Genomic DNA, 21584 nt, shown 5'->3' with positions numbered 1-21584 from the left:
TCAACATGGCATGAAATCTACACTGATAAACTGCATAGCTGATTTTGCTTAAAAGCGTAGAAATAAATCAAGAAAAAAATTAAAGTAATAAAAGTGTGCTGGAAATGGCAATGATGTAGAAATTCTTGGTAAAGTGCCATATAAACTATCCAGATATAGTGGTATATAATACATCCAGTCAGTTTAAGAAGAATTCGATTAGATTTTATTATATTAGATTCAGCTTCATTGGTATGGTGTTGAGCACAGGTACAGAGCCAGCGGAACACAGTTAGCGTCTAACCAGGTGCAAATACATTTTATGCAAATGCAATAAACACAGTAAATTATGGTTGTGTGCAAAATTATACATCAGCTAGTCCTGAACATAAGGTGCAGGGAAGTGCTGAAGTTGAATGTGATATAAGGTAGAATGTGGACTGTGAGATGCACAATGTGTATTTCAGCAGTCAGTATACAGACAAAACACAATGCACTGTTACATCAGTGCAAAGGGGCAAGCCTTTTATGTGATATATGATCAGTCAGTATAACAATCCACAATTCTGAAAGTGATTATATAATACTGTTAACACAGAGCCCACTATATTTCTGTGTTTACAACGATGGGTTTAAATTTGGGGCCCTCTCGATCATTCCTGAATCATTTTTTTCTTGGAGCGATAGAAAATCCACCAAGTGCCCTCCTCACATTTGCGGCCTGCATTCTCAGGCGGTGTATTTCATTAGACCCCATGTCTGCGGTGGCATTTTTGCCTGCTGTTGTACAGTCCACTGCGGGGGGGGGGAGAGGTGTTCCCAGCGGTCTGGCAGGGGCCCACTGCTGTCGCAGAATACAACCTGAAAGTGGCACCTTTTTTTTTGTCCCAGTGGGAGCAAGTGCCCCCTAAGACTGTTTTCATATCAACAACTTGGTTATTCCCTCCTGCAAAAAAAAAAAAAAAAAACAAACAATTCGAGAGAGGTGGTGGAGGTGTGTTTGCTAAAGAGACTGATGCAAATTGAGACGGGAATGATGAATGTTGTAAGATCTGAGATTTTTTTAAGTCAGACGTGCAGCTGTCAGCCCCTTGAAAAGGAGCGAGCTATTACACCAGATCCGAAAATGTCTCTGGTCGTTTAGCTAATGCATGTTTTGACACAATTAATTCGTACTATTCGGCATAGTAGCCATTACCGAGGTGTGCAGAACACGGAGACCTATAAGTGGGAGGTGCATAAGTCTGGGAACACCTACACACGGCTCTGCATGTGCGAATTCCTCAGTGCCTGTTAGCCCCCCTGGATGAACTGAGACTCCCACGTTTTAAATCCTCCTCCCAACTTGTCTATGTATGATAATTGCTTTTCTCACCATTTTTATTTTAAGACTCCTGCACACCCAAGCACCCAGAAACCCGGTGATGAATTTTGATGGCTCTGGAAATGATGCTGCGGCAGCAAGACAGAATGGAGAAAGCGATCTGCATGCTCCGTAATGGAAGGTTTGCACGGATGTGAGGCGACGGTGTGCACCTTCTCTCTCTGCCTTGTTATCCACGGAGGATGGCCTATAAGTTCTGTCTCCTCTCCTTCTCAGCTTCGCTGCCCTTTCTTCCTCCGTAGACCACGCAGCACCCTGGGGAGACGTATAAACCCAGCGAGTGTGGCAAATGGCAGCTCCGAGCGATCGTAAAAGTCATTCCACAATGCACTGGAAGCGACAAATCCGTTTTCTTTTCTCAGACGTGGGCCCTGCACCGCTGGTAGAAGACTTTATTTGGGGGTACATCTAGCGCTCTACTGCGTGGTATCTGGCACGTAGCGCGACAAGGAATTTGTACTTTACAGCAAAAAGACGACCTTTTAGAAACTGATGTGAATCTGTCTGCTGAACAATATTACTGTTATTCTCTTGACTCCAGCAAATCAGTTTAGCTGTATTCCCCTATTTTTATTTTTTTGTTGTCCAGTTGGTCCAGCATTTTATTTTATTTTATTTTTTTTACAGATTGTGTGTTTCAAGCCTACTCTTGCTGTACCAGAGCATAACTTGATTACTCCAATAATAATCTGCATTAGGTCCATTATTGGAAAGCATAAAAGTCAGCAGCGAATGGACTCAATGTTGTTACTATTGATTTTCCTTCATGTAAAGAGAAAGAGGAGACCATCTACAGTATGTGGCAATATCTCGACTCTCCTTCGAACACCGTGATGCCTGGTGGTCGCTGTCCAGAACATACTCCGGAATACAGTACAGCCCATGTCGCTAAACATACCCTAACAGTTCAAGCCCAGACCATCCCTGCTTTCAGAAAGTTTTGCTAAAATCTTTGATTCCTTGGTGTTTGTTGTTGGCGTCGGAGATTTAATTGACAGTTCCATTTTTTGTTTGTTTGTTTTGTCCATAGATCTCTGCCTTGCTCCTTTGGAGAAGAGCGTTTACATACCTTACCATTTTCGTCCCATCTCATATTTTCACACTTCTTTACGAGAGCTCGGCTCACCAGCAGACAAAGGGTGGATGAGATTCTCTGTTTCTCATCCACCCTGCCCTCGTTTCACAATGCTGAGTGAACGATGTCGTGTAGGAGGGCTAAGCAGCAGTAGGACGACTGACACAACACTCACCACTGGGAGCCAATCACTCACTGGTGTCTGACAGACTCCGAGGATCCGCATTCGGTTGCCAGCTCTGAAATCAGTCCCAGCTGATTCCCCCTCCCCCCTCCTTCCCCATCCCAAAATGGACCCAAGATAATTTGTTCTGATAACTGTCAGGAGGTTCATAGTCTGAATTACCAAACGTTTAGTTCAAAACAAAATCCGGGCTATACAACTTGGCTATGCACAAAGAACCCCCCCACCCCCCCCCCCCCCCCCTTTTAAAACCTTTACATTCCTAACACCTTCCCACAAACAGACGGCACCCTAGGGTCAACAGGAAGTGAATAAACACCGTGATATGTGAGGGCAGGTCTAAGAACTTGCATTTTTTTACGTGTAGAAGATACTAAATTTCTGTTACACACCTAGCTAAGGAAGCTGAATCAGATCGTTCAGCCATCTACCAAGGTTTATGGGTAAAAGCCTGATTGCTAACTACTGAATATTGCGAAAAGCCCACAAAACACAAAAGAGAAGATGAATACTCAGGCAAAAACAGCTTCTCAGTGATTGGCCATCTTCTAGCTACATTCTCATATAGCATACTTTTTAACAGAACTGCAAAATGGATTTTCAGATATCATCAAGTGCTCTCAGGAGTTGCTTCATATTTGCAGTTCAGTTTCAGTTCATTGCTAGCTGAGCTCCAAATCTCGAAGCTTTTTGAAGTTAGGCTAGATATAAAAAAGAAGTCATAATTTGCTTGAGGCACTTTTTTCTGATTGGCCATTGTGTTTACAACAGAAGGATAATGAATCATTTCTTCAGATTTGCTCTGGTGATTGGATTGCCTTTTTCAGGTGTCATACCCATTTTAATTTTTTCTCCTTTTTTAAATTTTCACATTTTCTTCCTCACAAAGACTGAGATTTTATGTTGCAGATCTGTTAAGGAACATAGATAAAAAAGAAATGCATCAATCTGATTAAGGTAAATGATGTCGCAGCTGTCGATATAGGAAGCATTATGTAAAGCTGTTACACAATGTGGCCTCATTTTTCCAAAGCAATTTACTTATTCAGACTGCTGCAGACCAGGTGTTCTTTTCTTTGTTATTATTAAATAATGCAAAACGCTTGATGCCTTAGATGCTGTTTTCAATTAAAAAGTGCAGGTGATATTTGCAACTTGTTTTACATACCTAATGTATCATGTATTTTACTCAGAAGGTGGGGGTGCATTGGAGTAGTGCTTTGGTTTATTAGTTACTGTCGGCTTTAACCATGTCATCAGCAGAATTTATAGCCTGGTGTTTTTCTTCAAGGGAAAGATGACTGATTCCAGGTTTAACCATCCCAGTTTGGGAGAATGGATTGGAAGACTGGGAAAAACATGGAGCTTCAGAGTCCTGCTCAGTGATGGCGTTGGTCCTGTTCATAGTCCTGCTCAGTGGTGGCGTTGGTCCGTTCATAGTCCTGCTCAGTGATGGCGTTGGTCCCGTCGTTCATAGTCCTGCTCAGTGGTGGCGTTGGTCCCGTTCATAGTCCTGCACAGTGATGGCGTTGGTCCCGTTCATAGTCCTGCTCAGTGATGGCGTTGGTCCCGTTCATAGTCCTGCTCAGTGATGGCATTGGTCCCGTTCATAGTCCTGCTCAGTGATGGCATTGGTCCCGTTCATAGTCCTGCACAGAGATGGCGTTGGTCCCGTTCATAGTCCTGCTCAGTGATGGCATTGGTCCCGTTCATAGTCCTGCTCAGTGATGGCACTGGTCCTGTTCAGAGTCTTGCACAGGGTGACCAGCCTTGAGAACCATCCAGCTAAGTGACTTCATATGAGGCTCAGTTTCTGATGCCATAAACAAGGTCATTCCCCAGCCTGATTTCTGTGCGCTAATGCAGCTTTTTGAGTGAATCGGTAGCTTGTGAGTCACTCGCCGCGGCTGCCTGTCATCAGTGACGATGGCAAACAAAGGGAAGACAGCTCTTCGGTAATCACAACAGTAAACAAGCACGTCCACGGCGAGCTGTAAGGCAGGCAGTCCCTATCTTTGATTGCTTCTAATTTTTCTTTGTCTGTGCTCTCTTTTTTGTACCATTAAACTGGGGGGGGGAAGGAACTGAAATTATACCGACAATCAAATCTCCAAATGGTTCCAGCAAGGTATGTTCGTTTGATCTTTGCAAAGGTTCTGGGTCACCGTTTCTTCCCTCTGTAATATTTCTGTAATATTTCTTGACATTCAGCGACATTTTCAGTTTAATATCACCGATACAGGCACCTCAGAATTAAAAGCACATTGAAGGAAAACATTCACATTAAATCCGATTTCGGCAGCGTTTACACAGACAACGTTTGCATATGCTTCCCGTAAAGACAGACGTGTGTACCTCCGTTTGTCATTTTCAGTCACCCTGATCCGGACAGATTACTCAGAGAGCCAAATACTGCCAGCGTCTTCATCAGAATGGGAAAAACGTATATTCCCGGAATCACCTCCCTTGTCACACGTGCTTTTTCATACTACAGGCCTGCATATCTGAATCAAAACAATCTATCTTTTTCTTCTTTCAGCTTAAAAATTATACTTCATGAAAATGCTTTGCATGCTTTTTTCTTCTATTACATTTCTTCTCTATAACGCAAGAGAAATCAATGCATTTGTTGTGTGCATCATGCCATTTTGCTGCCAGATCACTGGTTTAGAATAATATACTCTCAAAGTATATATGATCGAGAGAATTCTCGGTAATGATTCATGCAGACTCCGCACTGGAGTTCGGGAGAACCCACTGGTTACCCCCCACTTCTATCAGGGCTCGGCCCTAGTGAGTGTGGGGCAGCAGGAAGGCGAAGTAGCCCCTACCTGATCAAACACACAGGCGTGAGTCGCCCTCTTCTTTTGTAGTGCTGGGGAATGTCCTCACATACAAAAAAAATGTGCATTCAGGTAATGATAATTCATTTTTATAGCGCTTTTCAGGACCCCACAGATGATCACAATAGGTGAGAGAACACAGCGAGGCGGCAATAGGCAAGAAGTGAAAAGACAATCTGCATTCAGATACATACATACATAGGCAACCATATAAGGATACTGATGCATTCACAAGCATATCCACACCCACATATGTGCATAAACAGTAGAGGCATTTTGCATAAGAAAAACAATCATGTTTGGTCATAAAGTGTGCGTGATGAAATGGATTTTTCTTTTTCGGCCTGTTCTGTTGGGTGAGGTGCTGAAAGACAGGATTTTCTGCAAATGCACCTTTCCCTCCCTGAGAACGGACCATTCATTACAAGAGAATTGCACCGCATTTCACGGTGCGGTGCTGGTTCGGGGCCGAGAGCCACCACCCGCCCCCCCCCCCCCCCCCCCCCCAACTCGCCCCCCCCCCATACCTTAAGTGCCAGGGAATCCATCTCAGTTCACTGGAAGCTCCCCCCAAACAGGGCCTGCGTTTTTGCTTAGCCAGACCTTCACTTAGATTTTAAGCCATTACCAAATAATGTCTCACTTTCTGTCAGAAAGAGAATTTAGAGGGATACTTTCCTCCTTTGATTTAAAAATCACAAATTCTATCTCTTTGCCACCTTCGCCTGTTTATTAGGTTACATGTATGTAGCATGTCCTACCAAAACAGTATGATATCATTCAGTGACTGTGGTGTTTTTTTTTTGTTTTTTTTTTCATTCCTCTCAAATATTAATTTGCATGAATCATCCCCCGTGATGTCAGATTCCAGAATTGATATCTGGGTACATCGCTGCTTAGAAGCACAACCCCTTACTGGTAACTTAATCATTCGTGACTCATCCACTGTTTGTACCCTACAAAAATAGAACAGCAAAACTTTCGATTTCCAAATCAGCCCCAAAGTCTAGATTGCTTTCGCTTACCGAATTTGTCAGACACACACACACACACTTTGTAAAGTGACGCTGGAGGACTTCCATGACAGCTTAACCCGTCAAATGTAATTTTTGGTTGTTTTTTTTTTTGTTTTTTCTTGCTGCCTTGTTTATTTTCAGGTTTTCTCGCCCTTTTGTCAAACTCTGGCCCTGTGTTCAGTGTTAAAACCGGGCCCTCCACATTTTTTTTTCTTTTAATCTTGGCTCCCATTTTTGTGAGTAATTAGTAAACTATTATGCTCACACTGAATTTATTTGCTTTCATTTAAATATTCATCTGCGATTTAGTCATAACTTTGTCCAACACTTATCCGAACACTGGATGACCTCATATTTAGAAAAGTGTGCTAACCTCATTTCTGTTCTTTTCCCCTTTTTCTCTGTCTCTCATTCTACCTTTTTCTTGAGCAGGCGATAAATATATTCTATATTTGGAGTACTTGCAGTGTGTCTCACATTCTCTAACCCATGAGCACAGTCATGTGACCTGGCAACATTCTCTGCTCATCTGTGCGATCACAGAGCTCCTCTCCAGAAATTACCCCAGAGAAAATGTTGTTCTATAGCTCTCTGCTTCCTGTTTTGAGGCCAGTCACTGTCCAAAGCTCGGGAGCAGTATGCCAAGTCATGTGACAATGACCCGCAAGTTGAGATCTCTTGTTATGCTCCACACAGTCAGTTGATCAAGTCAACTCAAGTCAAGTCATTTTATTGCACTGTTAAAACCCGCCACCCAGTAGGACAAGCGGTTTGGAAAATGGATGGATGGATGGATGTTAAAAACATCATGTGGTTGAAGTCCTTTACAACAATAAAAAACAATTTGTATAAAAAGCAGGGGGAAAATGTAAATATACATCCATCCATCCATCCATCCATTTTCCAAACCGCTTATCCTATTGGGTCGCGGGGGGTCCGGAGCCTATCCCGGAATCAATGGGCACGAGGCAGGGAACAACCCAGGATGGGGGGCCAGCCCATCGCAGGGCACACTCACACACCATTCACTCACACATGCACACCTACGGGCAATTCAGCAACTCCAATTAGCCTCAGCATGTTTTTGGACTGTGGGGGGAAACCGGAGTACCTGGAGGAAACCCCACGACGACACGGGGAGAACATGCAAACTCCGCACACATGTGACCCAGGCGGAGACTCGAACCCGGGTCCCAGAGGTGTGAGGCGACAGTGCTAACCACTGCACCACCATGCCGCCCCCGTAAATATACATCAAAAACATAAATATGGTTACCATAGCTGGGTCTGTACTGGTCAAAGAAGAGCAGATGCCAAGCTGTGAATCCAAGAATCAGATTGCGATTGATTACGATCAAAATGTAAAGTAAGTCTAAGCCACAGTCCTAATGGATTTAATTGTTTATGTGACTCCTGGTGAATCAATCTCCAGGTATTGAGGGTGAGATCCTGTAGGATTAGGGGACTGAATGATCACTTTATGGATCTCTTTGTTTGATATGGACACTGTGTTGGAGGATCCGGAGGCTCCTGGGGGATTTTGGATCCCCTTTGAATTATCCATCCGCCATTCAAATGGAGATACATCAATTATCGATGCAATGAAAGCATTAAGAAAAGAACCTATAACGTTTCTTTTTTTTTTTAAATTGGCAACAGATGAACCGAGTAATGGGTGTGGCTACATTTAACCATATTTTTGTGTCCTCTGACTGTAGCACTGGAGCGTGTCTCGACCGACCGAACCATAGTTCCATTTCATAGCTTTGCGAAGGCGTGATTCTTGCATTTCTTGCATAAGTAGGGAGCGGGCTGGACGGAGAGTAGCTTGGACGGCTTCTGAATAAACCGCGTTCTGTAAAGGCTCTGATGTCGTCCGGGATGATTCACGGCTACAGAGAGAGCAAATTGACAGTCACAATTTTTGTTTTTTTTTTTAGGTCACGTTATTGACAAATATGGATTATTTGTGATTCGATTTAAAGGCCTAAAAAGACCTGTTCATTCTTGGAAGAAAAAAGGGAACCAGACTTCCTGCTCTTTCATGCATTTCCTCCAATCCGGCGCCGTCTTATTTTTAGAACCAAATCAAAAAACAAAGATTCCTGATTTCCTCGCCCCTCGAAATCGGGACTCTGAAGTGAAACCCTTCAGTTCGCCTGCCTCCTCAAAACTTGTGTGGAGGAAATTAGCAGTGAAATTTCTGATTGTGTCATTAAAAGGGCCTTATTTCAAGCGGGCAAGGACAATTTACACGCGTTAATCCCTTGAATCTGAATGAGATTCAGATCAATTACTCCCATTACTAGGGTGACAGTTCGGAATGTGATTAGGGACCTGCTATCCTGGGCATCGCCGCGACGACCAGGCCACCGCCCCACCTGCTGTCGCGCCAGCGAAGCTCGCCGAAGACTTAGTCCAGCTGTGCCTGGGCGCACTTGTGCCAGTATCACATTAATTAGTTCTGTGCTGATTTTCCGAAGTCTTTCTCTGAGGTTACCGATTCGCCTCGTGCGTATTCCGTCCAGCTGGCATGGTAACCAGGCCTCCATTGGCTCTCCCGGTTCAGACTCGGACAAGCCTGGAGGGAAAGCTCCAAGGTTACGTGCCCGGCGTGTGTTCCGCATGACGGGAGGAAGCTGTGGCATGCGTCCTGCCGCAGTCGCCCGGGTTCTGTTCCGACGTGCCCTGCAGAGATCTCTGCTAAACAAGGTTTTGTTTTTCGGTGCGGTTAATTAACGCAGTAAGTACTTCATGCCGTCCCCTTCAGTCCGATTCGAGAGCAATTACCGCTCTTTAACCGCGCTGGGTGGCTTTTTCCATTTCAGCCCGGGATTCTGAAGGCGGGCCGTGTGGTGGGCTCTGTGGAAATGGGTCCAGAGTGCATTTTAATGAGTGCTGTTGTTGGAAAATGTGGGCCTTCTTTATGGAATACTGAATATTGTGTTTAAAGAACATGTAGTATTCCCTCATTGTGACCAATAGCTTAATCCTGTATAGTTAGTTTGTGTCTATGTGCAGTATGTAAGATATATCGTATGTATGCATAATATATATATATATATATATATATATATATATATATATATATATATATATATATATATATATATGTGTGTGTGTGTGTGTGTGTGTGTGTGTGTGTGTGTGTGTGTGTGCGTGCGTGATATGGCATTCTTTTTACCACACTATATTAGTCCATAAAGAGGAGAAACAGGGATGGGTTGAGATCCACCGTGAGAGGTAAGGTCGTTCAGTTGGCCTAAGGAGACCACACTTTCTGCAGGAATGACCGGATTGTTAACGGGATCCTCGGTGATGGCCCCATACTACCTCGGCAATAGGCGAAAGCTCACCCCAGCCACTCCCTTTCGTTTCCAGGTCCGCTGCGCTCACCTCTACCATGACGTTAAACGGCTGGAGTGCGGCCCCTCCCATCCTCGTGCTGGACCAATCAGCTTTCTCTTCTCCTTCAGCCAGACTGAATTAAGCTAATCGACAAAGAAGCCACACGTAACATGATTATTGTTAGACTGACCTTCACTGTGACCAGAACTGCACAACAGTAAGCCAAGGCTGCAGCATATGAGCATTTCTCATCACAAACAATGTTACATTTAGTTTCGTGTCTGTGTACAGTATATGACATATATCGCATATTTTCTCATCTCTCTCTTCTCTCTTATGGACACAAACAGTGATGAGAAATGCACGTGCGTATTATACAGTTTAAAAAACACTGCAATTAACAAAACCCGCATAATAACGGCAATTAACAAAACCCGTGGCTGAAAAAGGATACATTTTTTAAAGAATGCCTGTAACAGAGCATTGATATTCCACTGGATGCCCAGTCCCTACCAGCTAACCTTTATCCGTTTCCACTATGTCCTGATCAGAAGGTCAGCTGTTATCAGCTGTTGACTAGTTAATTAATACTGGGATATTGAGTAAGCAGCACCTAGTACTCCACTTCCCTGAGATAATTTATCTTTTGCATAGTGATTACATTACATTCCCAGTACATTTTCACTTCAGGTTAATGATTATTGATATTTAAAATGAGAACTAAAAGCATGTCCAATATCTTTCACCAGGAATAGTTAATCTGATGCTTTTATTGACACCCTGAAAACCATTCCGGGGATGCAAATGTGTGAATTCATTATTTGTTTCTTGTGTGTTTTTGCATGCTAAAAATTCCAAAGTGCAAAACAAAGAGTGAAATCTGCAAAAACTAATCACTGGTAGCTTTTCCTCCCTGCTCACGTCCCATTGGCCCAAACCATTTCTTTGGCCACCGTGATTGGCTAAAACAGCCAGAGGGCCAAAAAACACAGCCTTCTGTCTATTACCTGGTGGCTCAGTTTGCTGATGGTAATTTAAAAAGTGTGCATTTCCCATAAGCCCCAACCGAATGATCGCTGCAGCAGGTATCTGCCCACTCCGGGTCTGTTTGTCAGGTTTTATCATCAACAGGATGTTTGTGTATTGCTGCTTTATTCCATATTCCACAGGTTAACATAGAGCCAATTCTATGACATGAATCCTTGGAGTGGTGATGTAAATGTAAGCGGTGTTGTTTACTGTGTGAGACTGAGGGATACTGTGTTCTAAGATCTGACAACAATAAGTAGTTTAGACAAATGGGCTTCAGAGGTTTGGTGGGGAGGGTGGAGACATGAATGCCGGACGGCTGTACCTATGACTAACTAGCTCCGCGATCCACTTAATGCTGAATGTTAAATGCTTTTTTTCATGTGAACACGGATGTAATTCACACATTTAAAGCAGGAATCGTTGAACTGATTTCTCCGCTATGGCAGCTGTTGGCTCATCTTGATCGCAAAGACAAACAAAGAAAACAGATGGCTTTCTGGGTACGGTTTTGCTGATTTATTTATGTTGACTCTTAGGTTATTTTCCATCATGTTGGGAGCATTGGGTTTTGTCACAAGCGCTGAAAGTGGAAATGTCATTTTTATTTTTATTTTTTTCTAACAGCTAATTTAAAAATGGAAATTCAGACTCACCTGTCAGAATAAATGACACACATAAACACTTTTTTTGTGTTTGCCCAAGGCAATTAATCCAAAGCTTCATGTTTAATTCATTTCTTTAATTGCAATCTTTAGAAACCATTTAGCATTATTGAATTTCGATAAATTAAACGAAGGCCAAGCCTTGCTTACATTTTCAATTAAATGGATTTTCTCAGCGTTCCTGACGTTAAACGCATTCCCGCAACCGTTTAATTTCAGAAAGCATGTTTCCTTCTGGAGCTTCAGATGTGATGCTCCTTTGTGTCTGAAAATGCCTCCACCTGTACATCCACGAGTCCCGTCCGGGGATATCCCCGTAGACACCTCATGTATAAGGCCCCGTGCCGTCGGGCAGGTTGCCGCGGTTACCGCCAATGGGCTGTCCCCGCGCTGTGGCATACCAGATCAAAATTGAAACCCAGCATGTAAACAGGGTCCAAGAAAAGAGCGACCTCCTGACAGTGGGAATAATCCCGTAAGAATATGCATCTTTTTTCATCCAGTGTGTGTTATGACATCAGCAGGGGATCGGTAACCTCTGCCCCCCCCACCCCCCTCACAGGGTGACGTGATTAGCCCGCGGTGGTCATTTCCCCGGAGGCGCGGACCTGGGTCTGAAGGCCAGGATGCACATCTGCTCCTCACTGACGCTACACTAAATGGGAGTTGCCATTAGCAACCTGCCCCCACCCCTCCACCCCCCATCACCACCATCGCCACCCCTCCAGGATGGCCTCCCCAGGCAGAAACATGATAAAATCCATCTCCCCCATAACTTCCAGGAAATCTACTCCCTTTGAAGAGAAGTCTTAAGGAATAGCACTACTGCTTTAACCTTGGCTGTCCTTGCTGCCACGGGCAGGTCAACAGCAAGCCGAGTGGAAATGTTACTTTTTTTTGTTTCTTTTTGTCAGAAGTTGATGGCTGATTTCAAATCACAAGCCAGCGAATGTTCTAGATGTGTTGTAGTCATACAGGATAACCGAGCCATTGTAGATTGGCGGTTTGGAGGTTATGCTTTTATTAAAGGGTGTTTGAGAGGGGGGCCATAAGTGTTTCATCGGTGTAGTGTACCCCCAGGTGGTGCATTGTGTGGGCGGTGAAGTAAGCCGGGTCGTCGGGTTCGTTCTCATAAGGATCGGCCCCGGCGATATTCACGCAGTCGCGCGCTGACATCGCCGCCGCGGTGGCAGAGGAGGTGACGGGCTGGAGTGGAGATGTAGATGGAGCACAGATGGCGTCTCTCACGGATTCCGCCGCGAAAATGAAACTCCTGGCCCAGCGTCGCTTTTAGACCCGCTGGCTTTCCCGAGACAGAAGCCGACCGAGTGAAGAGAAAAAAACACAAAAAAACTATGTCAAAACCAAGAAGCCTTGGAGTTTGGTTTTGGTGTTCGACTCAATCAGACAGTCTGGATCGTTTTCTCAGTTTGACATCTTTTTAATCTGTGCCCTTCTCAATACATTTGCCCTCAAAGAGCTTAACATAAAATCAAGGGAAAACATCACACCCAGAGTTCAAACACAAAAAAAGAATTATTGAAATTAATAATGACACCAGACACAAAAGCGATTAACATCATAAAAATTTTAAACCAGGATGGAAAACACTGTCATCGTTTTATCTGCCTTGCTAATCCTGGATACACACTTTCAAATTGAAAATATTCCTTTTGTCTATATGCCATATAATTCATTGTTTACAAACGGATCTGCAGCGTAGATCAAGAAGATTGGTGAAGAGCGTGGATCCTGCATCTTGACATTTCAATGAATTGTACTTTTCAATACTCCGACCGCAAGATTTCAGCTGGTCATCTCAAATGCTATGGCAGTCATTTGGACAGAGAGGCACTTACAATGAAATCAAACCAAATTTGTGAAGGTGTCTTTCAGATTCCAGTGATCGGTGACGATGCTAACAGAATCGCAGAAGGGACACTAGTGAAACTCTACCCAGAAAGTCCATCTGAACTGGTCTGGATGCATGACCCAGTGCCGTTCTTGTACAAAAGGCCCACGGATAATATCATGATTGTGGTCTCCAGAGCTAAGCTGAAGAGGCAAACCCCAGTGTTTCGAGCTAAATGTTCCAGATCTTAGCTGTAAAGGTCAGAAGCAGCTCCAGTGATCTCCTCTATAATCCTGCTGCCATTTTAGCTTTAATCCGCTGCTAAAGGCTACATTGTTTTGACAGAACACAAATGCTATATTTCTTTGCGGGGCGACTCTGAGAGTGAAGGTGAAGATACTATCACGGTCAACAAGGGGCCGATTTGTGACCGAAGGATTTTATTCCCAGTTGGGTTTATACTGTTACACCCTGAAGATATACGCACCAAACCATAGCAGCTTCTGTAAATACCTACACTGAACAAAAATATAAACGCAACACTTTTGTTTTTGCTCCCATTTTTCATGAGATGGACTTAAAGATCTACAATTCATTCCAGATACACAATATTACCATTTCTCTCAAACATTTCTCACAAATCAGTCTAAATGTGTGATAGTGAGCACTTCTGCTTTGCTGAGATAATCCATCCACCTCACAGGTGTGCCACATCAAGATGCTGATCTGACATCATGGGTAGTGCACAGGTGTACCTTATACTGCCCACAATAAAAGGCCACCCTGGAATGTGCAGTTTTGTCTCACAGCAAAATGCCACAGATGCCACAAGCATTGAGGGAGCGTGCAATTGGCATGCTGACAGCAGGAATGTCAACCAGATCTGTTGCTCGTGCATTGAATGTTCATTTCTCAACCATAAGCCGTCTCCAAAGGCGTTTCAGAGAATATGGCAGTACATCCAACCGACCTCACAACCGCAGACCACGTGTAACCACACCAGCCCAGGACCTCCACATCCAGCAGGTTCACCTCCAAGATCGTCTGAGACCAGCCACTCAGACAGATAATGCATGGCCCCATGTTGCAAGGATCTGTACACAGTTCTTGGAAGCTGAAAATGTCCCAGTTCTTGCATGGCCAGCATACTCACCGGACATGTCACCCGTTGAGCATGTTTGGGATGTGCTTGACCGGCGTATACGACAGCGTGTACCAGTTCCCACTAATATCCAACAACTTCGCACAGCCATTGAAGAGGAGTGGACCAACATTCCACAGGCCACAATTGACAATCTGATAAACTCTATGCGAAGAAGATGTGTTGCATTGCATGAGGCAAATGGTGGTCACACCAGATACTGACCGGTTCTGAGTCCCCAGACCCCCAATAAAGCAAAAAACTGCACATTCCAGGGTGGCCTTTTATTGTGGGCAGTATAAGGTACACCTGTGCACTACCCATGATGTCAGATCAGCATCTTGATGTGGCACACCTGTGAGGTGGGATGGATTATCTCAGCAAAGCAGAAGTGCTCACTATCACACATTTAGACTGATTTGTGAGAAATGTTTGAGAGAAATGGTAATATTGTGTATCTGGAATGAATTGTAGGTCTTTAAGTCCATCTCATGAAAAATGGGAGCAGAAACAAGAGTGTTGCGTTTATATTTTTGTTCAGTATAGGTTAAGAGTTACAAGAAAAAACTAAAATAATATGAGGCAAACTCAATGTTTCCCAGGTCCACATGCATGGCCCTCCTACATGGGTTTGAAATTAATGTATTTTTATTATTGTTATTACTATTATTTACATTTATATACGTGGGCTATGCAGTTTCGTGCGCTGGGAACAGGCGAAACACAAGCGTAAGCACATCATCTTATTGCGGGTGCGCCGGGCGGTCGAGTCGCTTCAGTTGGTGAAAAGCGAAGTTAACGACAGAAAAAATTAATCAAGCTTGTGGAAAAAACACAAGAAATCGGAGCGAGATACATATTTGCAAAAACTGTGAAGTGTGATGGAAAAGCGTTGCATGAATAACTTCTTAATGCAGGGATTCTGGTGTTAGTAATGCTTGGAGGACATTAAGGTCAAATGCATCTGCCCCCCCTGACAGAACAACTGGCTCCAATCTGGTGCCCCCTTGAAATGGTCTAGAACCGCTACTGCGAAGGACACATACATGGCTGTTTTCAGCATTCCTACAGATGCCTGGTCAGCATTTTGTAATACTTTGCCCTGGTTCCATATCATAAATAAGTCCCACCCACAATTTGTGGATCTCCAAGTGTGGCCTTCCAGGAGTGATTGATCGATGCCCGATTTGAGGGATTCTCTTCACTATGTTTTCATGGTCTTTCGCTAATATCAGATGCGCTTGACATGTTATGATTTGTCCTGCCTTCTAATTGAAGGCCCAGAGATGTGTGACGGTTTGCTGGGTTGAGCCCCAGTTCTCTCCCTGACATGGCAGTCAGTATACAGTATACAGTAATGTAGACTGGAGAGGGCAATAATAACCCTAATAACAGGGGGAATGGTGAAGCACAATGTTTTCAGGATAACAGCACAATCGAGACCAGTCTGATGGAATGCACCAGTAACTGTTGCTGTTTCTAGATACGGCATATCAGTGTTCTTTTACAGCACACATAAAAATGCACTGTCCCACTCCTTACCCATAATGCAATGAGCCTCGCCGAGTCTTCAACACGAGCGACACTCCTCAGTTATGTGTACCCGCCCCGAGGCTACAGCCATACATGCGGCACGCTACCATCAAGCATCTTTGGTCTTTTATCTCCCTCCACGGGAGACAAGATTTATGGGAAGCGGTTTGCATGCACATCTAAGTACGCTTAGAGAAAGGCTATTGCATGGCAAGCTGTTTGGATGATTTGTATGGCTGGATTTTTCTGCAGCGGTACCATAAATAGGCGTACGGCGTATAACACTGGCGGGGTTCTGCTTACCAGTCTGACAGCAGGTGCAGTTATTTCAGAGTTCAGTTCCAGAAAGGAAAAAATCCAGACCAAGATTTTGCTTCAACCAACCAGTCAAGTGCTCTGTGACTGTGACTCTGTGTACTCAGCTGGTTAGTTGGTCTGGATTTCATCTTTCTGAACCTGAAATATCCACCTCTGAGCTATTGTCTCCAGTGTTCCCTCCCTCAGGTCAGTTACACACGTCACGAAGACAGGTACGAGCCAGGTCAGGTCAGGTTGGAGAGCATGCATTGGTACCGTGCGGTGTCACATCTACCACACTACGAAACACCTCGGGATCCCGGTTGGCAACCCCCCAGGCCAACACGCGGCCCAGTCCCACCATCCAGAAATGGTTGTCTCTCTACCACAGCCAGTAGTTACGTGGGCGTCCCCTTGGCCTGATCCAGCCACTTTGGTCCTCATCAACGAGGATCCTGCAAGCCAGATCACCCTCAGGGAAACGTGCCATATGGCTGTAGTGACGTAACTGATGCTCCCTCACAATGCAGGTAATGTGCCTCATTCAGGAATCCTTGAGCAACATCTCATTTGACACAAAGACACACCAGCGGCCCCCAACGATTCTCCCAAGACATGCAGTACTAAATGAGTCCAGTCTTCATCTCAAGTCACTGATCAGCATCCATGTCTTACTGATACGTCCCAACATGGGAGACCATGGAATATTCCTTAAGATGCTTCCAGACAGGAAGGTAGTGCAGTTTCTCAGACTTTACCTGAACTTACTGGTTGGTTCTTGACCCCGGTCTTGCATGGCACCTTCAGGCCAAAGTGTAACATTTGTAAGCGCAGGCCGAAACACCTCATTGTTGGCGTCTTTGTCAGGTGCGTCATTGAAAGTCAACACAGATGCAGAAAAGCAGTTCACATTACATTACGGCACCAGTCTAATTAACGAAATGGCAGCCTTTAACATAGCTATTGGATGAAATCTGCCCAGAAACCAATTTATCATTATACAAAAGTAATAAAAGAGTTATGTTTATGATCCTGGTGAACTTTTTTTGTATTGTGAGGGGACTGTTATACCTCTGAGACATAGTGGTTATTAAAATGGACTATATATTATGAAAGACTGGAGATCTCACTCCTCGTTGAGGCCAAGCTGCCCATTAAAACAAAAGGTCAAAGTATGAAAAAAAAACAATCAATTAAATGAAAATATCTATATCACCAGTGTCACCGTACCATTTATGACCTTAAATGATGCATTAGACCTTTCAGTGGGTTTACTGCTTTCCCAGTTACTTGGCCTTCACCTTCCCCAGTTGGGGGTAAACGAGGAAGGTCACCAACCAAAGCTCCAACGCCTTAAAAATGTCACCCAGAAACCTGACCCAGCCGGGCCCAAGCACACTCACAAGGGTGAAGTTCATTTATACTGAACACGGCTGGAAAAATAAGCATGATCACCAATGCTAAAACCAGTCCCACCAGTCTTCAGAACGATACTTCACTGGTGAAGGTGTCATAGAATCTATTAGCATGTACCCGAAAAGTAAAAGGACACATTGAAAGTCAAAAGGATAATTTATGGGGCGTTTGTAGTTTTGTATTCCATAGATGACACCCTGTTTACATAAGAAATAGCTAACAAGGCTGAACTGTGACTTATGTTTGCAATGAATATAAATTCATCATCATCGAACCAAAAAAAAAATGGACTAAATTTGGCTAGGAAGAAATGGGTGGACTAAATCTGTTGCAAAATGTATCTCTGAATGCTGAAATGAATCATACATTTAAAAATCAAAGCAGGTAATGGCTGTCATTAAGCGCTCTCACTTTGAGGTGAGGGTGGAGAGGAATGCCTCCTGGAACAATTGACTATCTGTTAGGACACGATTGATGGCTCTACTTTCAGTGCTTCAGTCAAGTTCCCCTTGTTTGACCTGTAGCCTTTAGTACCGGCGACTGCCGCTACGGTTTAACTGCCAGCCGCTGGGGGTAGGTGGGCTGCTGTCAAGCAGTCGGTACCTGCTATGATTTCATGTACCTCACTGGAGATAACAAGCAATTATTCTGACAGCTGGATGCAAATGAGCTTTATTGCAGTATGCGTTAATAAAGGGGAAAGCTCTCCGTTTGTTTTCACTTTCATTTTCAACCTTCGCAAAATCATGATTCACCGGTTCTATTATTCCTGTCCTTATCGCCCACTTACTTCGCATAGGGGACCATTTCTTTTTTTTTTATGTTCAAGAGTCAGGCCGTTAGTGTTTAATGTAACTCTGATTAAGCAGGGCTCAGTCACACACACTTCTATAGCCCAGGTGATAATGATGGTGGGGGGAGGGGGTGACTAAAAGTACTCAATTATTTGTAGAGCTATTGAGGTCCTTTGTGGAGTTTGGTATGGGTTGGCACTGTGTTTTTCACTGTCAAGTGCAAGCTATCCAGGTCCCATTTAGGTGAAGTTGACAATCCATTATGGTGTCAACCAACTGTAACCACTCTCCACACTATTTAAAAGTCACAAAGAAAAATATATGAAACAGACTTCCATGACTATCTGACAAGCAAACATGGCTACTTTACACACAGTACGGACATCAGGATGATAGTCAGCATGATCTTTGCATCGTACGCACATGTACGTGGCATGAATTTCTTCTTGCAAGTAACTTACCGGCAGTATTATTTTAACTTTGAATCTACTTCTTTCCTCCTCTCATTATTTGTGTTTTTCCCGCTCCTTGTCATTAATGATTTAGCAAGGTTAGCAAAGTTAAATGTAATTGTTTTTATAAAATGTTAAAGCGGAAAATATATATCGACCTTGTTTCTTTTTTTTTATGACTTTTTTTGCCAATTAAGTGTGGTTTTCACGGACGTAGGGTAAGGGGTAAAGGAATAAGGAAGGAATAATTTACAATAGCTAGCCAGTGTCAATCTGGGCTACAAATCCACAAAGGAGTCGAATTTATCTTCAAGGATCATTTTTTTCTTGTATTTTTTTTTCTCCTTGGAAGTGATATATATCGCTCGTTCTATTGTTTACTCTAAAGAAATCCACATTTCAGATTGCCTGCATATGGAGGTTGTGGCCTTCCGGAATCTCCGGGGTGTAATCGCTAAATTTCCCAGTGGCTCCTGCTTGGCTAAGCAGTTTTAATACACAAATCAATTTTGCATTACCTCCTTCTGGCTGTGAGTGCTTATAGTGGGGGAGCTATGAAAAATTGATGGGCCTCGAGATGCAGATTGCAACCTGAGTGAATCTTTAATCTGTGGCCGGACCGTGGAAAAGACAATGTCAGGGAAGGTGATGGCTCCTGTTTTCTCTGCTGCTTAACTTATGAAAATTTAATTCTGCTTTTTTCTCCCCCCACCCCAAGCTCCCTCCCCCTGCCGGCTACAGAGAAGGCGTTTCCGTAACTGGGATTTCAATGGGAAACCACCGCGGGTGGAAGAATGCCGGGTCGAAGCTTGGCTTATGGAGTATTCCGTATGGCCGTATTCCCGCACAGGAACGTCGGCTGTTTTTGGTTTTGGAGATTTGTCTTCACCGCTCTTGGGTTTATTGGCTGCCGTAATTTTTCCCATTAACCACTCACATGGACCCCCTCCCACATCTGGGGCTGTACTTTATGAACGGTGCGATTTTAATGTGCGATTGATTTTGCTATATTTGGGTCCATTAAGCATGCCTTGAGGTGTCCAGTGCTGTTTGTGAGTTTTGTAGATTTTTTTTGGTCAGTCAATGACATAACCCCTTATTAACACACTCCCACAAACAATACATGTTGTTTTATGTTTGGCAATGCAGAGACAAAATGTCATTATAGATGAAAGTTGCAGTGAGGCCATGTCACCACAAACGTGCGTTTTCCGCAGACAGTCGTCTTTTTCTGAAGCCTGAGTGAAATTCTGCCTTGAAATGCGGCCTCGCGCCGTTGCGCGATTTGTTTCCGTGGATATTCTGACGGCCGCATCGACAAAACGAGCTGCCATCTTCTGCCTGAAGCTGCCGTGCGACACCCACCCGTGAAGCCCGCCGGCCTTTAGACCGCCGATTCTGTGGCAGGATGTCCTGCCCAACGTAAGCAGTTTTGGTGAGTTCTCTTCATCTGCTGTTATATTTTTGGTTGGGGCAGGGGGGCAGGGGGGCAGGGGGGCAGAGGGGCGGGCAAACTGAAGACAAAACACAAGCACGGACAAAAAAAAAAAAAAAAAAATCTGGCTCAGGGACATATCTGTGACAGCTAAGAAGCGGATTTCCAAAATGTCCTGTGATGCCGTCTGGAGGTCAGTCTTTCTGTTAGGGGACGCTTTTAGATATTGTTTGGTTTTTTTCTTCCACTAAGTAGTGACATGACAACAGGAGCAGCACTACATTGTGTGTAATTAGCTTGCAGCCAGACAGACTTTCCAAAGAAAAGAGAAGAGAAAATCTCACACTTGAAATTAGATTGAACGAGTTTTTACAAAGCTGGCGTCCTTGAACATCAGGGTTTTTTCATCTCAAACTGCAGTCTGACAAAAATTCTCTGCTGAATAGCAAATTCCTCCAGGTAAAAGATTTTAGTCACTAGCAGATTAATTCTTAATTTAATGAGTTCCAGCAGCCTTGAAATATGAGTGATCTTAATCAACACTGAATACCATCTCCAGGAAGGCTCCCTGAGTTTGGCTGTGTATGGGAATTGGACAGAAACTTCTTCGGGGGGGGGGGGGGGGGAGAGACAAATATGTGTGGGTTTGTATCCAGAAACTTTTCCAAAGTCAATATTTAAGGATGACTTTATACTGAAACCAACTAATGAACAGTTGCTATTGTTTTTGCTGTATGAGTGAGAGTTGTGTTATATTATTAATAGAGTCTTTTCTCTTTGTTTGTTTAATGGGGTATTTTATTGGTTATTCATTAATTGGTGGCAGTTTTAAACATCGTTTTGCTTTAAATTTAGGACTTAAACCGGAGCCAAAAGAAAGGCCCTTTATTCAAACATAAAAATGGACATCATTCTCTCCAGCATGTTTGTACTGCTACTCGCCGTCATCCCTGTAGCACTGTCCTCCAGGGGCGAGGGGGGCGCATTCATGTAAATGCACTGGCCATAAAATCCAGCAACGCGGGAGCACAAAGCCATGTGTTGGTACATCTTTTCTTTTTTGGGGGGGCGTGGGGGGGGGCAGGAAACTCCACCTGTCCCTTTGGAAGCCATTAGACAGCCTTCCTTCTGAGTCGTTACA

This window comes from Brienomyrus brachyistius, chromosome 12, assembly GCF_023856365.1.
Source record: "Brienomyrus brachyistius isolate T26 chromosome 12, BBRACH_0.4, whole genome shotgun sequence".
In the NCBI taxonomy this organism is placed as follows: domain Eukaryota; kingdom Metazoa; phylum Chordata; class Actinopteri; order Osteoglossiformes; family Mormyridae; genus Brienomyrus; species Brienomyrus brachyistius.
The sequence above is the reverse complement of the archived record's forward strand: the minus strand, read 5'-3'. Positions refer to the sequence as shown.